Raw genomic sequence first — 20,314 nt, 5'->3', positions numbered from 1 at the left:
CACATCAGCATCCCATGGGAGCTGGTTAGAAATGCAAATTCTCAAGCCCACGGGAATCAGAAATCAGGGCTGGGGCCCCAGCAAGCGAGGCGATGCTGATACACATTCAAGCTTAAACCCCTATAATGTAATTCAGCACGGGTGTCTTTTAAACAGCACGTTTCTTACTCCTCCACCCGACCTGCTGATTAAAGTTAATACTCTGACTCCTTTTTTTCCCCATTTCTTTCTTAAATTTTAATATTGGAGTATAGTTGCTTTACAATGTTGTGTTAGTTTCAGATGTGCCACAAACTGCATCAAATATATCCATTCTTTTTTAATTTTTTGGCCACGCCAGTCACTACGTGGGGGGATCCTAGTTTCCCATGCTGCGTGGTGTGCGGGATCTATCTTAGTTCTCAGACCAGGGATCAAACCCACATCACCGGACTGGAAGTCTTAACCACCGACCCACCAGCGAAGTCCCTATCCACTCTTTTTTCAGTTCTTTTCCCATGCAGGCCCTTACAGACCACTGAGTAGAATGCCCTGTGCTGTACAGTAGATCATTTTTAGTTATTACTTTGGCTCCTTTGGGCTTCCCTTGTGGCTCAGCTGGTAAAGAATCCACCAGCAATGTGGGAGACCTGGGTTCGATCCCTGGGTTGGGAAGATCCCTTAGAGAAGGGAAAGGCTAGTCACTCCAGTATTCTGGCCTGGAGAATTCCATGGACACTGGGGTCCATGGGGTCACAAAGAGTCAGATGTGACTGAGCAACTTTCACTTTCTTCGGCTCCTTCACTAACTCCTTTGGCTCCTCAGTCAGTGCACAGTCTACTCAATAGATAGAAAATGTTATCAGATTTACCCACTCCTCCAAATTTACTTGCATAAACTTGTCAAGAACATAAAGCGAAGAACTACTGTTTTATGCACTTTACATATGTTCTATCTTGTTTCAAAAAACATTGGAGGTAGATCTGTTCACCACAGATCTCAAAGGCAGTTTATGAAGATGTAAAAAAAAAAGAAAAAAAAAACTTACTCCAAAAAGCTGTGAAACTTTGTAGAGTCTTGAAGGCCACAGTTGCCCAGGCCACAAAATCAAAAAGCCTAGGAAAGATATGTCAAGAAAGACCTGTGAACCATCCAGAAATACTGTATATCAAGTTGTCCTAGGGCCTTTAAAATGAGAGCCCTCGCCGGCCGCAGCATAACCAGTTATTCACAGCGTTTGTCTGTGAATTCAGACGTGTTATTGAACCACAGGAGTCCCCAGAAGCCTCTCTGGCTACAAAATCCATCTTCTGCCACTGAAGGGAGCTTCGTTCAGTCCCTCCGCAGCCACTGCAACGACTGCAGTTTTCTTGCACGTACGTTCCGTGTAATAAATGACAGAAACACAGCAGTGGGCACGGCGGAAAACGCAGCCTCTCCAGCCTGGTGTTGAATTCCAGGTCTCCTCCTTAGCCTGAGACCTTGGGAAGGCAGCTTACACGCCCTCTGCTGAAGAACCAGGCAGGCAGTGTCCTGAGTGCCCATTACGATACGGGAACAAGGCAAGTTCTCAGCTAGAATCCATTATTCATGCTTTGATTCCCTTCGGGAGCACTGTCAAGGGCCGTCCAGAGAACGGGCCGACGGCAGAGTACCACCAGTCACCACTAGATGGCATCAACGGCGCCAAGTAATTGGTTATTAACGCCGGTCCTGTCGGTCGGTGCTGACACGTTCATTCTTTGGACAAGTGCGTATTCAGTGCCTGCTCTGTGCCTGGCGCCACAGGTAGGCTGCAGGGATCGGTGAAGGGCATCGGCCCTGTCTATGCACCTGATGGTCTTAAGTGAGGATACAGGCAGAGCATCACATAAAATAAAATAGCGCACCTATTACTTACACACAGTCAGTGCTGTGAGAGCGCACTGGGGAAGAACCAGCCTGGGGTGGGGAAAGCATCCCTAAGAAAAGGATGGAGGAAAAGACGGAGGAGCCGAGATCCCAGGAAGAACAGCAGTTGGTAGGTGAGGGGTGGGAAGGCAGTGCTCAGGCAGAGGGGTGGACCTGTCAACGACTCCTAATGAGCAGGACAGCAGTTAGGCCACTTGGCTGGAGCCCAAAGAGCAGGGCGGCAGGATGGGAGCTGCCCATACTGGAGGGACCGGCAGAAAGCAGGCCATGCAGGGCCTTGTTCTGCAAAGAGCAGCAGCAACCCACTGATGGATTTTAAAGCCCAGGAGAGGAGAGAGCTGGGTGACCACGTTGTATCTGTACTTGACTCAGCAGGTAAAGAATCTGCCTGAACTGCAGGAGACCCAGGTTCAGTCCCTGGGTCGGGAAGATCTCCTGGAGAAGGAAATGGCTCAACCCACTCCAGCATTCTTGGCGAGAAAATCCCATGGACAGAGGAGCCTGGCAGGTTACAGTCCATGGGGTCGCAAAGAGCTGGACACGACTGAGTGACTGAGCACGCACATGTCAGATTTGCATTCTGACAAGTGAACTGGGTCTGCCTGGGGATTCAGCTGAAGAGGGAGCCAAGCGGACGCCTGGAGAGCAGTTTGGGAACTACCACTGGAATCCAGGGAAGAAGGATTTGTCCTGGATCGGGGTAGGGACATGGAGATGAAGAGAAAGGATTGAGAGGCAGGGAAAGGAGAACTCAAAGGCTAGAGTTCATGCAGGAAAGGAGGGTGCCAGAGATGCCCACCCAGTGTCTGGCTCAGACAGGCCAGCAAGTGGAAGGGAAAATGAAGGGAGAAGGGGTCTCAAATGGTAGCTGGGTAGCAGAGACAGTCCTGAGTGCACTTTTAGACATGCTGACCTTGCGGGGGTTTTGAGATATCCAAGCAGAAATTCTAGAAGGCAAAGGACACTGTGAGTCTAGAGTTCAAAGACAGAATCAAGTTAAGTCGGTTGGGCTGGGATGAGACCAGACCACCAGGGCATGAAGACAGGAAAAGAAGGCCACCCGGATGAGACCAACAGCCTGGGCACAGAAATCCAGCAACTGAACACAGAAAGATGGATATGCTGAGGGAGGCTTTAGAAATCTAACAGAGACTGGAACAGAAGTAGGGAAGATGTCAAGAGAATCGAAACATAAAAAGAGGAACTCCATGTTCCCAATGCAGGGGGCCTCGGTTCCATCTCTGGTCAGGGACCTAAGATCCCACATGCCGTGCAGTGTGGCAAAAGTAATTAAATAAATAAACATTAAAACAGGCTTGCCTTGTGGAGTAAAGGATATGCAAAGTACCAGCACACAGTTCTCTTGTTTACTGGAATCTTAGTCCCTTCCCATTTATAGTCCCACTTGCCCTTCCACCCTAGGGGACAAAGGTTGCCTGACAGTGCAATTTTCTTTTCAGATTTGCTCTGTAAGACAGACTTTGCTGGTTTGTTCATTTTTTTTCATTTTGAAATATCTGAAAATTGCTGATGACTAGTTGAAAGTTTTGCACAATTCTTGGATTTAAGGACAAGACAGCTGAAAGGACTTCCCTTCCTGCAGACATACCTACCTGAAGCCATAGCCTGCTGGAGGGGTGGGGAGGGGGATAAATGGAGGAAGACAGGAGGTCTCCTGCAAGTGTACATTCATCCCACACTGCTCTGGCCAAGCTCTTAAGGTTCCAGGGTGCCTTCCTCCAGGCTACACGGGGCAGGGAGGGGGTGCCTGGCACCTCGGCTGAGAAGTAGCCTGCCCCAGTTTGAAGGTGCAGCTTCCCACTTGTCTTTCCTACCTCATCTGTTTCGCCCCTCTTCCATCGTTCCACCTTCCAACCACGTTAGCCTACAGCCCTCAGTCCCCAGCTGGACTCTGCGGTCATGTTTCTGCCCTTGACCATGCAGTGGCCCACACCTGGATACCCCTCCCAGTGTTGCCCTAGCAATCCTGCTTTTCCACTCACCAGATGGGTGCGATAAACAAGCTGCTTCACCTTCTAAGACTCCCTTTTCTAAGGGGATATGAATACCTTCCTCCTAGAGCTGGAGGATTAGGAGAGATGGCACAGAGAGAGGGCACTTAGCACCAAGAAACGGCTCGACAAAGATTTATCATTACTTGACACTTAAGAGACTCTACTGAAATGATCCTATTCCTGCATCTTTCCCTTGCTAGACTGTAGGCTCCCTGAGGACAGGCGATGCGGCTATTCATCCTCTTTGTATCTCTAATGTCTATCATAACATCCGGTATATAGCAGATGGAAGGACGTGCAAATGTGCAAGAATCATAGGAAGGTTTATTTCCTTTTTGTTTCAAAATACAGCTTCCTAAGACCCAGACCTACTGTGCAAGGGGTCCTGATTTGTACGCAGCAGGGACAGTCAAGGGATGAACTTCTGTGATGTTTAACAGTAGCGACCCTTATCTCTAGCATGGATCTTTGCTAAATCCTATGTAAAATGCTACTTCAAAACCAGTCTTCTACTCTGTATTAGTTTCCTATGGCTGTGGTGACAATTTACCACAGACTGGGGGGCTTACAACAACAGAAATTTGTTCTTTCTCAGTTCCAGAGGCTAGAACTCCAAAATTCAAGTGTTGGCAGAGCTGGGCTCTTTCTGAAGACTCAAAAGGAAAATCTGACACAGACATAAAGAAAAGATTTGTGGACATAGTGGGGGAAGAGGGTGGGACAAACTGAGAGAGCAGTACTGAAACATATATATTACTGTATGTAAAATAGATAGCCAGTGGGAATTGGCTCAAATCCTGTGTTCCGTGACAGCCTAGAGGGGTGGGATGGGCTGGGAGGGAGTTTCTGGAGGGAGGGGACATAGGAATTTTCTGAGGTGTGGAAGAAATCAATGCAATATTGTCAAGTAGTGAAGTGAAGTCGCTCAGTCGTGTCCGACTCTTTGCAACCCCATGGACTGTAGCCTACCAGGCTCCTCCCCTCCATGGGATTCTCCAGGCAAGAGTACTGGAGTGGGTTGCCATTTCCTAACTACCCTCCAATTAAAAGTAAATAATTTTTTTTTTAAAAGGAAAAGCTGTCCCACTCCTTTCCCTCTGCTTCTGGGGAAGATTAAATCTCCCCCCTCATCTCAGGATCCTTAACTTAATCACATCTGCAAAGCCTTTTATTGTTTTAAGCAAGATGAAGTAACAGTCACAGATTCCAAGGATCAGGATGTCTTTTGAGGAGCGCTGTCATTCAGCCTCGCACACACCCAAACACCATCAGCATAGACTGAAGCAAATTTTTAAGTTTAGAATCCCATGCGATTCTAACCTAGATGTGAAAAACACTGAGATGGCCACTTACTATTGGTTTGTTGAATGAATGAATGAACAAATGGCTTCCTCTATTGTAGAAAATCCCCTCTTCTTCCATCCACCTCATTCCCTGACTTTAGATATAGCCCTCCAGGCAGAGACCCTCCTATCTATAATACTCCACTTCCAAAAAAGGTCTAAGCACACAGTTTTTGGAGTACTCAACTCCAGAAACACAGACACTCCCATCAGGAAGACTATGTCACCACCCCCACCCCCCACCCCCCACCCCTGCTTCCCTTTTGTTCCGTGCCAGTTCCCTTTTGTTAAGGGTACAAGCTTCCTCAGGAGGGTCAGGAGGCTGCCCAGACTGTTCAGTTGCTCCTTTGTCCCAGGAAATAACTTCTGCAATACTGGACTGACCCAGAAAACCTCGTGATCCACCCTTTGTTTCTAGTTTGGTTTAAGAGACTATGGCTATTGAAACACTGGCCCCAAGACCACTAAGGGACTGATGAGTCCAGGCACACTGTAACCCTGGGCAACCTGAGCGGGGCTAGGTACCCACTCTAAGGGTACCTACCTTCTCCCAGCAGCGATAGTGCGGTGGCGGGCTGTGGTGTGCTGATACATGTATAATAAGCAGTTCTCCAGCAAAAGCCTTGGATCTGTAGTGTCCACCTATTTCTGGGGAATAAATCATTGCATTGTCACCAAATTCAAGCTGCCAACATGATGTCACTGAAAGTGCACCTTCATCCCCACCGGGCAATCCCAGCATGTCACTGCAGCTCCCAGCCATGGGTTTACGGGAAACTGCAGTCTCCTCTCGGAGAAAAGTTGCAGGCCTAGGAGCTGGACAATGTAGCTTTTAGAGTATCACTGCACACACACCCATGCCCTCCTCCAGGGGCTCTTCCCCACCCAGGAATCAAACTTGTGTCTCTTAGGTCTCCTGCATTCTCAGGCAGGATCTAGCATCACCTGGGAAGCACTTAGAGAATCACTGCTGCTGCTAAGTCGCTTCAGTCGTGTCCAACTCTGTGCGACCCCACAGACAGCAGCCCACAGGCTCCCCCGTCCCTGGGATTCTCCAGGCAAGAACACTGGAGTGGGTTGCCATTTCCTTCTCCAATGCATGAAAGTGAAAAGTGAAAGTGAAGTTGCTCAGTAGTGCCAAACTCTTAGCGACCCCGTGGACTGCAGCCTACCTGGCTCCTCCGTCCACGGGATTTTCCAGGCAAGAGTACTGGAGTGGGTTGCCATTTCCTTCTCCAATGCATGAAAGTGAAAAGTGAAAGTGAAGTTGCTCAGTAGTGCCAAACTCTTAGCGACCCCGTGGACTGCAGCCTACCTGGCTCCTCCGTCCACGGGATTTTCCAGGCAAGAGTACTGGAGTAGGTTGCCATTGCCTTCTCCGTAGAGAATCACTACAGAGAGCCAATTTCCTAATTTCAGGGACCAAATGCCACTGCTAGGAGCAAGTGTCTACTCACACATCTTTACAAGCCCTTCCAACATTAAAGTTCTAGGCACCTGGCTTTCCAGGTGACACAGTGGTAAAGAATCTGCCTGCCAATGCAGGAGATGCAAGAGACACAGGTTCCATCCCTGGGTCAGGAAGACCCCCTGGAGTAGGAAATGGCAACCCACTTCAGTATTGTTGCCTGGAGAATCCCATGGACAGAGGAGCCTGGTGGGCTACCGTCCATGGGGATGCAAATAGTCGGACGCAACTGAGCATGCACGGAGGAACAGCTCAAACACTAACATCTTCCTCCTCTGAACTTTCATCAAGCTGTATTTCTACCTCTCTTTTTCAGGTAGAAACGCAGACATAAAGGACAGGCTTTGGGCGCAGCGGGGGAGGGGAGAGTGGGGTCAACTGAGAAAGCAGCACTGAAAAGGATACACTCTCTTCTGTGAAACAGACAGCTAGTGCGAAGCTGCTGCATTGCACGGGGAGCTCAATCCCGCGCTCTGTGACAACCTAGACGGGTGCGGTGCGGTGGGGCGGGGGTGGCCGAAGAGGGAGGGCCCATACATATACTTAGGGCTGATTCATGTTGCTGTATGGCAGAGACAAACACAACACTGTAAACCAACTATCCTCCAATTTTAAAAAAACATTAGCAGAATAAACGATCAATCTTCCAACCCCAGGATGTTTTTCATATAGTTTACATACAGATTCACGAAAAAGTAAAAAGCATTATTTATGCATAATTAATTGTAAGTGGAACCTAATGGATATAAAATATACCGATAAAATTCTTCTCAGTGACTAGTCTTGGGAATAAGAGCGCTTTGCCATTGCTACTAAAAGAGCTCCAATCTCTTGGCAATTGTCAATTAATGATACATCAATATTCCTCAGAGTCTAGGTCCGGTTTATGGTTATTGTATAGCTGTTATTAGTAATCAAAATAAGAACAATTTCACGCACCAATGTGTCATGCATGTCGGGGTCATTTTTCAAAGGTTAAAAATAGAAACTAAATTTCTAACTAATACCTCATTACTAATAACAAAACACCACCTCAAATTTATACAGAATTTTGTTTAAAAGTGCAGGTGTCATCAATAGATCACTGGAATTCAGTCAGATCTGAATGCAGATACTGATTTCCACTCTAATACTATTCTGAATACCAATTTTCCATTTATTTTGGAGTAAGATATAGATTCATATTGATGAAATAAAATTCATACCTTAAAGCAAGACAAGAAAATTTAAATGTAAGTTTTTTTCCTCTGCCCGCTTGGGCCTCCTCCCTCGAAGGGTATCAGTATATGACATTCACTTGCATTAACCAGACATCCTTAGAAGATAACATTCCTTCTTCATCTCATAAAAGGTCATAATTCCCTATGAGATAACCATCTTTCTTAATCTGGTAAAGGGCCATACTGACCCACGACCCATGACTCACTTTGTACACATAGATTTAGAGCTTGCAAACGGTCAATAACGATACGTCATTTGACAAATTACCCTTTTGCCTCAAAAACTTACGTAACTGTGCTCCGACCTCTAACAGGTGGAACAGTCCTCCAGCTTTCTGAATGTCTTCCAGGTCGTAACCTTCAGGTTGGCGCAAATAAAATTTCTAGTTCTTTTTTACATCAACTACTGATTAACTTTTCATAAGCAATGTGGCAGACATTCAAAATTTACAAAGACTTACAGAAGAAAAAAAAAACCCAACAACTCTTCCCAACTCAGTCCTTCTGGCAAACCGCCTCCTTTCCTTGGATGTAAGGCACTATCAACAACTTCTTGATCTCCTCCTAGGGATATTTTATGCATACAAAGTACAAGCAAATCCAGTAGCACATGTAAGCTTATACCATTTTGCACAAATGTTCAACATTTTACACACAAGGGAAGTTTGCTGGTTCAGTCTCCTGTAAAACCGCGTGGGGAGGAATACATCACATAATTAGGAAAATGCCTAACCCTGGCACAGAGTTCGCACTAAAAATCACAGATTCTTTCCTTACCCTTAAAAAGGCTACGAGGGAAGGTATTTTTAGGGTGCCTCAGAATCACTAAGTGCTTGTTAATTATAGATCGCCACCCTCTAGGGGTTTCCAATTCAGCAGGTCTGGTAGACATTTGCCTTTCCAGCTAAGCCCACAGTTGCTGTAGATACTACTGTTCAGAGACATCTGACCATCTAAAGGCTTAGTGGGAACTAAGACGGCCCAGATTACAACGCAGGTTCTGCCTCTGGACCAAATTACTCTCCCTGGGCTTCAATTCTCTATTTTCTTTTTAATACAATTCTCATCTCAAAGGCTGCTGAGCAGGTTAAGATACAGCAGATGCAGGAGCCTTTGTCAAGACAAACAATCAAGAACCGTAACGTGAAAGCAACCTGGGGCCGGGGGGGGGGGGGGGGGGGGGGGGGGGGTAAAGTGAAGACAGCCGGGAGCACCGGAATCGGGGCGCCCGAGCCCGCACGTGGCTCCCCATCCCGCGTCCGGGAACCCGCGGGGCGGTGCACGCGCTCGGGGCGGACCCCGCTGGGACTCAGTGCGCCGACGGAGGGCAGAAGCCGCTTCGGAAAAGCGAGGGGGGAGGGTCCGGTTTCAAAGTCCTGAAACACAGGACACCGCGTGCCAAAACCTCGTGGCTGCGGCCGCACCAGCTTACAGTTTAAACTGCGTGTAAAGATGCCCGGGACCCACGCGAAAGCCCTTGGGGACGGGCCCTCCCCGGGCCGGGTGCATCAGGAGCCCTGCCCCCGGGACGCGCCGCGGCGCACATACGTGCGACGGGCCGGGAAGGGAATGGCGAGGGCCGGGTCGGGCGGGGCGGCACGGCGCGGCGCGCAACCGGCCGCCAGGGGGCAGCCGCGCGTCTGCGGGCCGCGGCCGGCTGGAACCGGTCTGGCCGGAAGTTGGGGCGGTGCCTCGGCTTCCGCTGAGAGAAAGTGCCACGTGGCCGGCCGGGAGGGAGGCAAACAGCAAGATGGCGGCGGCAGGGGGTGGGGTCCGCTGGGATACCCTGAGACCATGGGTCCCGCAAAGGGCGGCGTCCGCGGGGTGGGGTGGGCGAAATGGTGCCTGGTCCCTCCGTTCGAGCGTCTGGGGTGGTCGCCCGCCCGGACGTAGACGGGGGCGTGGGCCCAGCGCACACTCTGCGCCAGCTCGACCAGAGTCACCGCCGCGCGTTCTCATGAACCCGCCGGCCAGCTTATCATTCGCGGCCCGTTTCCATTTGTCCCCTCGTTTGTCGCTCCCTGCCAACAAGGACGGCAGAAACGCCTTTCTCCGGGCATTTTCGCCCTTTGATTAAGTGCGGCACATCGAGCCAGGGAGTCCTAGTTGAATCAAAACGCCTTCTCTTTGCTACCATTTTCGGTTACCGTTTCCTGCCTTTGTTGAGAGGCTTAGCACTGCTTCCCTTCTGATGGAGGCAAAAAAAAAAAAAAAACCCTAGATAATCTGGACTTGTAAGTAGATTCCCGACCCTGTCCAGTCGTGGTGGGAGTTTGACTTGTACACACAGGAGCTGCTCTGGGGTCGCCAGTGTGTGGCAGAGTTCGAAGTTCTGTTACATGTCACCTTGTACGTGTTTTCAGAAATAAATGTTGGTGTGGATGGTTGCAGATTACAAGGTGCAGGAAATAAAGCAAAATCAACGAGCATTGGGTGGCCTTTCCAAAAAGGCCCGCAGTTTCCCCTTACTTGTCCAAGGATCTAGAAATGGAATACGGAGTCTTTCTACCTCTGCGTGGCCAACGGTCCGGCTCCGTTTTCTTTCTTCATCCAGTTTCGTTTTACTTGAGTTTGACGCAGCAGACCAAGTGTGGGTAAAAATAGTTAACACTGCCATTCGGCTTGTGGTGGTATATTTAGAATAAAGGAGAGACGTCAGTCCTTGTTTTTGAAATAAGTCTCGTTTTTGAGAGTTAAGGTTCAGATTCTCGCTAATTTATGAGACTGTCGACAAGTTGAAGCGACTGGTTTTGTTTTTAAATAATGGAACTCGTCTCCCAAAGGTTTGGGAGTTTAAAGAAAATTTTCTGAATGTAAAAAGGGCCCTGGTGCACTGACAAAGCAGAAGGACACTAATTTCTCTATGAAGATGCCCTAACAGTTTCCTCAGTCTGGTGGGGATTTAAAAACTTGGGCTGTGATCAAAACTGCGTTGCTGTTACGTGATAGACTAGAAACAGTATAATGGGGTCGGGCCGGGAAAAGGGGGTGGGGGGATTAAAACACAGCTTAGTATATTTTAAGGCTTAAATGCGGATTTTGTTGTGTTTTTTTTTTAAACCCAGAGATTTGAGAGTATCTCTCTTCACCCACTCCTGTTTTGTAACGGCACCTTCAGAGATGTCACTTCGGCCTTGTCCATCACTTGGCAGAAGGAGCTGGAAGAAGTTTTTAAAGGATCTTTTTACCTGGAGGGGTTAGAACCGGCCCTTCCCTGAGCCTGGGAAAAGAATGCAAATTCTTCAGAGCAAATCCTTCCTTTGTTCAACTAAAGGAGGCTGCCTCCTCTTTCTCCTTTTGTAGTTACAGACACAAACTTGGGCAACTTTTTCTGCAAATGCCCCTGTTACTCAGGAGCACAAGAATTTGCATCCTGGGCCTTCAGTTGTTTGCCTCCAGAATTTCACTAGCACTGCCTTCCTGTTAAAAGGAGAAAATGTATTTTAAATTTTTAAATATTTCATAATAGCAAATTTGATTTTTTTTTAAAGGAAATTAAAAGAACCTGTAGCCTAGCAATTCAGAGATAACTTGTTCTTGTAGGCACAGAAGTTTGTTTGGGGGGATTATATTTGTACACCTTGGTACCTTCTTCACTTGACTTTTTCAGATACGTTTTTAGTTTCTATTACTTAAATTTTGTTTGACACAATATAAATAATACAGACGAACACAAAGAAAAAAATCACTCAGAATGCCGTTATCAAGGAAGAACCACTATTAAACAGCTTGTCTTTAGTTGTCCTAAAAGAGCACTACACCTAGTTTGTAACTGATGTTTAGCATTTTGTCACTCAGACGTGTTGGACTCTTTTCGATCCTGTGGACTGTAGCCCTCCAGGCTTCTCTGTCCCTGGGATTCTCCAGGCAAAAATACTGCAGTGGGTAGCCATTAGCCACTTGTAGTGTATGTTTTCTAAGGTCAAGTAAGAATCTTTGTGATTTTTAGAGCCTGCATGATATACTGTCAGTTCAATATACCACAATTAACACCCAGCCTTTCTTTCTCTTACTACTGAACACCAAATTTGTCGTTTTTTGCTCTTATAAAAAACTCTGGCATGAGTACTTTTGTACAAAAAGCTCTTCCTATATTTCTGTAGAATACAGCTCACAATGAATCTGAGCTTTTTAAGGTGGATTGATACATATTTGACTCACCAAATTGTTGAGTCCATGGTGATTCATCTTGGCCCTTCAAATGACTGCATCAGCATTCCAGCTGAGGTGAGATCCCTCTTACTTTACTTCGTTTACCGTCACTTTTCTAAATTTTAAATTATAAATCATATATTCTTAGTATATTTTTCTCAATTTTTAAAAAATTGAAGTATACTTGAGTTACATTGCTGTGCTTTGTGTATTACTTTTGATATGAAGATGTGTCTAAGAACTGTCAGAGATGGATATTTAACCTTAAGTTAAATATTTAAAAGGAACCCTTTCACTGTCAAATATTAACAATACAGAAACCTCTTTTCCTTTTAGCAAGTTTTTTTCCTGTGTATAGATATAGTACAAAAAAACCTAATTGTTGACATTTTCTTTCCAACGTGCAGCAAGTATAAAAACTTTGTAGCTCTCTTACAGACTTATGAACACAGCTTTGGGGGGAGGAAGGAGGGGGGGTACATATGGAGAGAGTAACATGAAAACATCACTGCCATATGTAAACTAGATAGCCAATGGGAATTTGCTGTATGATTCAGGGAACGAAAATGTGAGAACCTAGAGGCGTGGGATGGGGAGGGAGGTGGGAAGCGACATAGGTAAACCCATCAGCTGACGTTTGGAGATGCATGTTGATGTTTGGTAGGAACCAACACAATAGTAAAGCAGTTACCCTTCAGTTAAAATAATTTTTTTAAAAAAACTTTGTAGCTCTCCAAAATTGTCTAGTATAAATGAACTTTGGGGGTGGGTTTTTTGCAGGGTAAAAGTGTCTCTAAATCATCTATCATCATTTAATTCGCCAGTTTCAATTGTTTTATTGTGAGTATGCTACTAAGACGATCCATCCACAGGACAGGAGAGACAGCTCTGTTCAAACCAAGCTGACCAATTAATTCTGTTTCTGCTCTACATGAGTGTAATGGTACTTGGAGACGCCTTACCAGGGAACCATTTCATAGCCTATTCCTCCAAAATTAAACTCTGTTTGCCGGAATCTTCTCTCTGAAAATGATTTAGCAAACACAGAGAAGTAAAATGAAAAAACAGCAGCAACACATGAATGATGGAGCAGTAGCAGCAGCCATTCCGTGGACATGTTAAAATCACCGCAGAAAAATGTGACTCCCCCCTTTCCTGGGGTAATGTTAGTTCTGATCACCACCTATAGTTTTTTGTTTTGGTTTGGCCACAGCATGTGGAATCTTAGTTCACTGATTGGGGATCAAACCTGGGTCTCCTGCACTGGAAGCACAAGTCTCTGCCACCTATACTTTAAAACAACACTATGAAGAAAAAAATAATAATAATAATAAAACAACACTATGTGTTAGCCTCTCAGTCGTGTCCAACTCTTTGCGACCCCATAGACTGTAGCCCACCAGGCTCCTCTGTCCATGGAATTTCCCAGGCAAGATACTAGAGAGGGTTGCCATTTCCTACTCCAGGGGATCTTTCCAGACCCAGGCCTGCATCTTTTGTGTCTCCTCATTGGATTCTTCACATCTGTGCCATCTTTAAATGAAGTCCTTCTAATTAATATACTTGAAATAAGAAACATTTCATTAAAATGGAGAACATCATTTAAGAATATTCAAAAGGGTTTGGGGGTTCAAGAGCTACTGTATATAGTAATCATTATTATTCTGTAATAGACTTGCTTTTAGTGACAGTACCCCAGTGCTGAGGCTTGTCTCTGGAAATACAGCATTTGAGGCCAGTTACTAAATAGTCTAACCGTACAGATAGACAGCAGTAAGCATGAAAAGATTTTTTTTTAATAGCTACACCAGCATTGTGCATTAAAATATATATATTATCAAAGATTCATTCATTGTCATCCTCTCAAAACAGCTCTAGATTTGTTTATCATTTAGATTTCATAGCTGATACCTAAGTCAGTAAATGGATGAGTATGTTTCATTTTAGTTCTTAATTTGAGGGACATTGACTTTGAACAGCTTTTGAAAGCTATAACACTTAGAAACTTGTCTCCTAAGAGCTGAAGTTTAAAAATCTACTGATATAAATGAAGAACTTGGGCGAGAAGAAAAATTATTTTATATTTCCAGAGCCTTTGAAAACATCAAGATTCCATTCTCAGCAGGAGAAGAAAAGTTCTTGCAAATTTACCCCTTAACTCAGCACTACCGGAAATCAAAGCGGGAATCTCGGTTGTCTCCTGTCCTAGAATGTCTTGGCTGCTGTGTTGGCAAGTTGTGGGCACGTTCCAACAGGATCAGGGCCCTTGAGGTCTCAGCATCACTATCTTTTAGTCTTGCTAGTTGCCCCTTCTTCCCCATAACAAATACCCCTAATGCCCTGCCCTGCCCTGCCCTCATCCTTTGAAGGTCCCTTGGAGCAGCAATTAGAAACTAGGGCTTGAGAGTCAGAGGAAATCAGATTTGGTTTCTAGATACGTCATTTACTAACTCTGTGATCCCTGGCAGGTTAACATCTCTGGGCCTCAGTATCTCACCCAAGATACTGGGGATATCTCTCTCTTTGTTGTGAGGATGGTAGAGTGGACAGTATGTAATGCTTAGCACATTGTGTGTGTGTGTGCACACGCATGCACGCACGCATTCAGTCACTCAATCATGTCTGACTCTGAGACGCCCATGGACTGTAGCCTCAGGCTCCTCTGTCCATGAAATTTTTCAGACAGGAATACTGGAGTAGTTGCCATTTTCTACTCCAGGGGATCTTCCCAATCCAGGGATCAACCTGCATCTCTTGTGTCTCCTACGTTGGCAGGTAGATTCTTTACCATTGTGCCATCTGGGAAGCCCTGCTTAGCATATTGCCTGGCACAAATAATCTCTCAATGGATGGGTGGTGGTGTTAACACTTCTACTTCCTTAATCTGCTTTTTACCTGTGCTTGGTTCCTCATTCTCCTTTGGTTAGTTGACTCCTCTTGGGTCTCCACCCCTCCAGCCTAGATCCCTGAGCTGCTGGCTATTCCTTGTCTCATCTTCTCTTTAAACATGCTCTTTGCTCTCTTATCTGCCTCGTAAACGCCTCCTCATTCATCAAAACTCAAACCTTACTATCCGGATGATGACAGTATAAATTGGTATAACTTCTTTGGAGGGAAATTTTTGCAAAAATCATCAGAATTCAAATGCACCAACTTACAGATCCAGGAATTCTACTTCTAGGAATGTATCTTATGAATAATCTCACACATGGACAAAAAAGAAATATATACAAAGATAGCAAGACTGTAAAATCTTACATGTCCAATGGAACGCTAGTATAAAATTTTTTATTTATCCCTACAATGAAATAGGGCTATTAAGAATAAATAAACGAGCAGTTCCATATGTACTGGCTTCCAAAACATATTGTTAAATGAAAAAATCAAGTTATAAAAAGCCTAGTAGAAAATGCCTCCGTTTGGCTGAAGAGGAAGGAGTGATACACTTATATTTACATTAATGGGATGGTGGTGGTGACCCCTGATGATCAGTCAAGGATCTAGATGAGATTTCCTTTTCACTGTATACTTTTTGCTCTTTTGGGAAAATGTCTTAACTATTTGCATAAAGTTTTAAATTTCTTTAAATTAAATATATATATATATATACCCTAACTCCAGCATCTCTTCATTTTGGGAAGACTTCCCAACCCTCTCCCACCCTTCCCAGGAAATTTCCACCTCCTTCCTACTTTCTCAGTTGCCTTGTGTTTTGAATGTAACTTTAAATCCCATTGTATTGAATGTAACTGTCCACGACTGGTTTCCCTCAAAACCCAGAGCATCTATCTAGAAAGTAAAACTGATACTCTTTTTTATGTTCTAAGAATCTAGCACAAGATGGTACACACACACAGTTTTTTTGGAAAGAATGAATTAAAAACGTCTCCTATCAGTCTCTCCCACCACTGCCCTGATCCTATTCTGGTTGTCCACAAGAGAATCTGAGTTCTGTCTAGCGTATAATCTGGCCCATCCTTTATTATTGGGCATTCCCAGCAAACCCTCTTGTAGCTCCTTCTGTTGTTTAGTTGCTCAGTTGTGTTCAACTCTTGGGGGACTCACGGACTGTAACTGGCCAGGGGCCTCTGTCCATGGGATTTCGCAGGCTAGAATACTGGAGTGGGTTGCCATCTCCTCCTCCAGGGAATCTTCCTGACCTAGGGATCCAACCTGCATCTCCTGCATTGCAGGTGGATTCTTTACCACTGAGACACCAGGAAATCCTTGTAGCTCTTGCTACACCTAACTTTTTATTTTTTTCAGTTGTTGTTAGTTTATCCTGTCTGGTTGGTATTTTGTTTTTCTTTTTTTAATGGACAATGTCTTCACACTCCTTGCCTTTACATATGTAGTTCCCTTAACGAATGTCCTTTCCTACTTCTCATTTAGTTACCTTCATTTAAATCACTTCCTCTTTGAAGCCTTCCTGTTTTTCTCCTGTCTTAGTCGATAAACTTAATGTTCCCATGAGCCTCTGATCAAACTTGTAATCCCTGGTATTTACTGCAGTTATTTTACATGTTAGTCCATCTGCCAAAAATATAGGATTTTTCAAAGACAGAGATCTTTACCTTGTTTATCTTACTCTTCCCAGAATTTATGCCTGGCACAAGGCAGGCACTCAATCAATACTGTTAGTTGGGTGAATGAACAAGGCAACAGTAAACGCACCTGGTATTTTGAAGGGCAGCATGTGGTGGCCATCTACAACTTATTCAGGGCGATATACTTGTATGCTGTTGTGTTACACTCACATCTCAGCCTGGCCCCTTGAGGCAGAACCTGTTGCATTAGAGTAATCCAGGTGGATAAATCTAATTACATGTGCCCTCTTTAAGGCCCTTAAAGCAGAATTGCTAGACTTAACAACTAATAATACAAGTCACTCAATGAAATTTGAATTTCCCAGAAACAACAAACAAGATTTTAATGTAAATGGATTCCAAATGTACTAAAAAAAAAAAAAAAGTATTCATTGTTTATCAGAAATTTAAACGTGACTAAATGTTCTCCTGTATTTTGTCTGGCAGCCTTACCTCAAAAACCAAATTCCTAAACCTTGTCTTCCTGCATTCTAACTCAGTAATTCTTAGAAAATGTTACAAACTATGCAGTCTTATCATCTTTATTAAATGTAAGCAACCAAAATCTACCAACTCTGCTTACTAAAACTTAATGCATATTTAAACACTTTGTCTTCTTCCAAAACTTTTATATTTTAACCATTAGAGTTAGATTCTAATGTATATGAATTTAGCCTTTTAGCCACTTTAGAATTGGACCTGAGAGGGAAAATCCAGATGACTTTACATCTGAAGTCTCTCACTGGCTCACTCTCTTTTTTTGTTGTTTTCCTCTCTATTCCGCAGTAAATTTTAAATAACAGATTACCCCGGACTCCGTAGGGCGGATAGGGAAGGCTCTCGGCCATTAGAAACCCTGCAGAGCTTTTTGGTCTGTAAAATACCACTTCCCTGCAGAGTTAAGGGGGTAGCCACACTACCCAGCGTTGGCTCCTGCACTAACCAGCCCAGCAACTACTAAGTATTGTTACAGACTAGGCTTTCCACGAAAAGCCTATTTTAAAAATTAGAAGCTTCATCTAATCTGAAATGGGGGCATTTCCCGATTTCAGTTTCTTGGCATTGGTAAATATTCTGGCAGTGAAAAAAATTAAAGCACCAAACGCAGCTGCACCTATTTTTGTCTCAAAAGCACAATTCCCTTTACATCAAATCATATTCCCCTGCAGCTTCAACATGGATGCCAACTCTACACGACACAGCTTTTGGTTACACGTAATTAATTAGTTTTCTCTGTGGTTATGGAAAGAGAATGTCACAAGTATAGCCCTTTTTTAACATCCAAACTTGAAAATTACAAGCTAAACACCGTCCTGTGTGTCTAAACGCACGCAGCACACCTGCTTAGAACTCCAACGTCACAGCTCTGCGTTCTGAAAAACAAGAAAGGATCATCAAAAATTACTAGAAAGTTTCGACTGGAAAGTGAGGGATTAAAAAAAAAGACGTGTTAAAAAGGGGACAGGAGTGAAGACATGGCTTAACAGGGCCGCGAAGCAGAGAGAATAGGTCTGTTGGAAGTGGCAAATCACTCTGCCAGGGCCGTGGTAAGTCTGGAACATCACCTACACCTTCGTGAGAATCCACCCTGACTCCCACGCTACTGTCCGCAGTCAGAGCGTGAGGACAAGAGTAGAAGGTGGGTACTCTCACAACCCCGAAGACCACCGAGCAAACCGTCTGAAATGAACTGAAAAGAGTTAATGTGTCAAGAGCTTTACTTCTGCGAAGACCAACATCTCTGTTTCACCCAATTGGATGGCTTCTAGAAAATATTGCTTGTAAGGGGAATCGTTTCTGAGCCACAGACTGTATCTCAGATGTTCACGTTATAAAAATCAGAATTGTTATTTATTCTTTCATAAAAGTAAGCCAGAGATAAACTATCGCTTAACCTGAAAATCGGAAGAGCTTATAACATGGAGAAAGTTCTTTGACGACTAAGAGGCAGAAAAAAAATCTCACTGATTATCTTTTATACTGTAAAAACCGATCTACAAAGAGAGGATAAATTTCCTGATGGCCGCTAAACCTATCCTGTTGCTTCTTACACGTTTCTTCTGGGTTTTGGTAGTTTTTAATAGTTAGAATTTGTCAATCCGTTTGTACAAAACGAGTTTTCCTTGCTTCAGAACCCAGTCATTTTTAAACTGGTTGACAGTCAATGTGACTATTTACGAAGTTGTTTCTTCGTCTCATTCCTGTGTGTTGGTAGCCCTTTCTGCACCAGAGTTCGATATATAAGATTTTTAGTTTTCTTTTCTTAACTTGATTAAGAAAATGCCTGTTCATTCCGACTTTACTTGCCTAAGTATAAACTAGTACTGGCCTGGAAATTGTGAACTGAATTTTACTACGTCTAGGAAGATTAAATGGAGACCCCCCCGCCCACTTCACATTGTAGCTTACAACGGAGATCAGCGACAGGGTTCCAAGCAATGTCCGGGCGCCTTTAAGAGGAAGCGCGGTAATTTTCCACCGCCCCACTGGCCCCGCCCACGCGGTAGGCGGCTGGGCGCGGCGAAGTGCGGCTGCGTGGCGCGGGCCTCCTGTTGCTTGGAAACCACCTCCTCCACCCTTGGAGCCCAAAGTCCTTTTGTTTCCAAGATGGCCTCTGAGTCCTGTCTTAAAGAGCCAGGTACAAAGCCAGTTGAACACCCTTGAGCTTAGCAGAAAGCAAGAGTCGTAATGGCTGGCTTTAGTAGTGTTCTGTGCCAATAGCCAATATTTATTTACTTTTATAACGTTAAAAAAATCCTTGTAGTTAGGTCGTCTGGATGGGAAAAAAAATCAGGGAGTGCCTCAGGGTGTGTGTTAAGTCAAGGACTAAGAGACGTGGTACCGCTTTTGGGTTCAAAGTCGGTGATACATTCGCTTCTTTTTATAAAAATTCTCGTTTTTCCTGTTAAACTAGCTCAGGAGGAAGTCTTTTTAAACTAGCTTAACCACAGAGACCATATAATTACAAGGAGCTCAATCAGGGTAGTAGCCGCTGGCTGTGTCACCTTCTCTTTAAAAATGTTTTTTCTATTTTTCTCTTTCTTGAGAAGTTAATGTATATTCAAACTAATGGTACTATTATAAGATTGTAAATTCCTCTGGAGATAAGTAACCGTGTTTTCCCCATTGCTTCCCTGGGGCCACAGATGGTATAGAATTTGCCTGCAATGAAGGAGACCTGGGAAGATCCCCTGGAGCAGGGAATGGCAACCCACTCCAGCATTCTTGCCTGGAGAATCCCGTGGACAGAGGACCCTGGCGGGCTACAGTTGAAGAGTCGCACAGAGTAGGACACGACTGAACGACTAACACTTGACTTTGTATCCCAAAAGTGTTTCTGCCTATAACAAACCTTGAAATAATTCTAAAACTATGGAGCCTTTATACTTTGGAAAACACTGTTCTATGAAGCCGATTTCCCCATTTTGTCTCTCATTTTCAGGTGAGAAACTAAGTCACCAGGAGGTTAAGTGCCTGAAGCAGAGATGGAAGGGAGAGTCAAACCCCGACTTTCTAAGGAGAGCCTGTGCTAGCCTGCCATTGTGCTGTAGGGCTGTCTGTAAATACTGCCTAGAGTACACAGTATCTTCTAATTGTGGCTCTCTCAGAGAGGAGTGTGAAAATCTATTTCTCTGAAAT

The 20,314-nt window shown here is 44.7% G+C and overlaps 1 protein-coding gene and 1 long non-coding RNA gene across 3 annotated transcripts in view; one reads left to right on the top strand and one right to left on the bottom strand.

The window, feature by feature from the left end:
* FAM174B (family with sequence similarity 174 member B) overlaps positions 1 to 12,335 on the bottom strand; it is a 143,422-nt gene extending 131,087 nt beyond the window's left edge. The window contains exons 1-2 of one of the 2 annotated variants that reach the window (XM_069559935.1): positions 12,099 to 12,324; positions 5,794 to 5,897 (exon numbers count right to left, since the gene is read on the bottom strand). The gene's annotated coding sequence lies outside the window, so the exon portion shown is untranslated. Of the gene's footprint in view, positions 1 to 5,793; positions 5,898 to 12,098 lie in introns of both variants that reach the window. The other variant, XM_069559936.1, reaches the window with a different exon arrangement.
* A 6,888-nt stretch (positions 12,336 to 19,223) lies between these two features.
* Positions 19,224 to 20,088, top strand: LOC138423694 (uncharacterized). The gene is made up of 2 exons (XR_011250421.1): positions 19,224 to 19,313; positions 19,822 to 20,088. It is a non-coding gene; the product is annotated as an uncharacterized lncRNA (long non-coding RNA).
* Positions 20,089 to 20,314: the final 226 nt, after the last annotated feature.

This window comes from Ovis canadensis, chromosome 18 (assembly GCF_042477335.2).
Source record: "Ovis canadensis isolate MfBH-ARS-UI-01 breed Bighorn chromosome 18, ARS-UI_OviCan_v2, whole genome shotgun sequence".
NCBI classification, from domain to species: Eukaryota; Metazoa; Chordata; class Mammalia; order Artiodactyla; family Bovidae; genus Ovis; species Ovis canadensis.
Note: the sequence above shows the minus strand (reverse complement) of the source record. Positions and strands in the feature narration are given on the sequence as shown.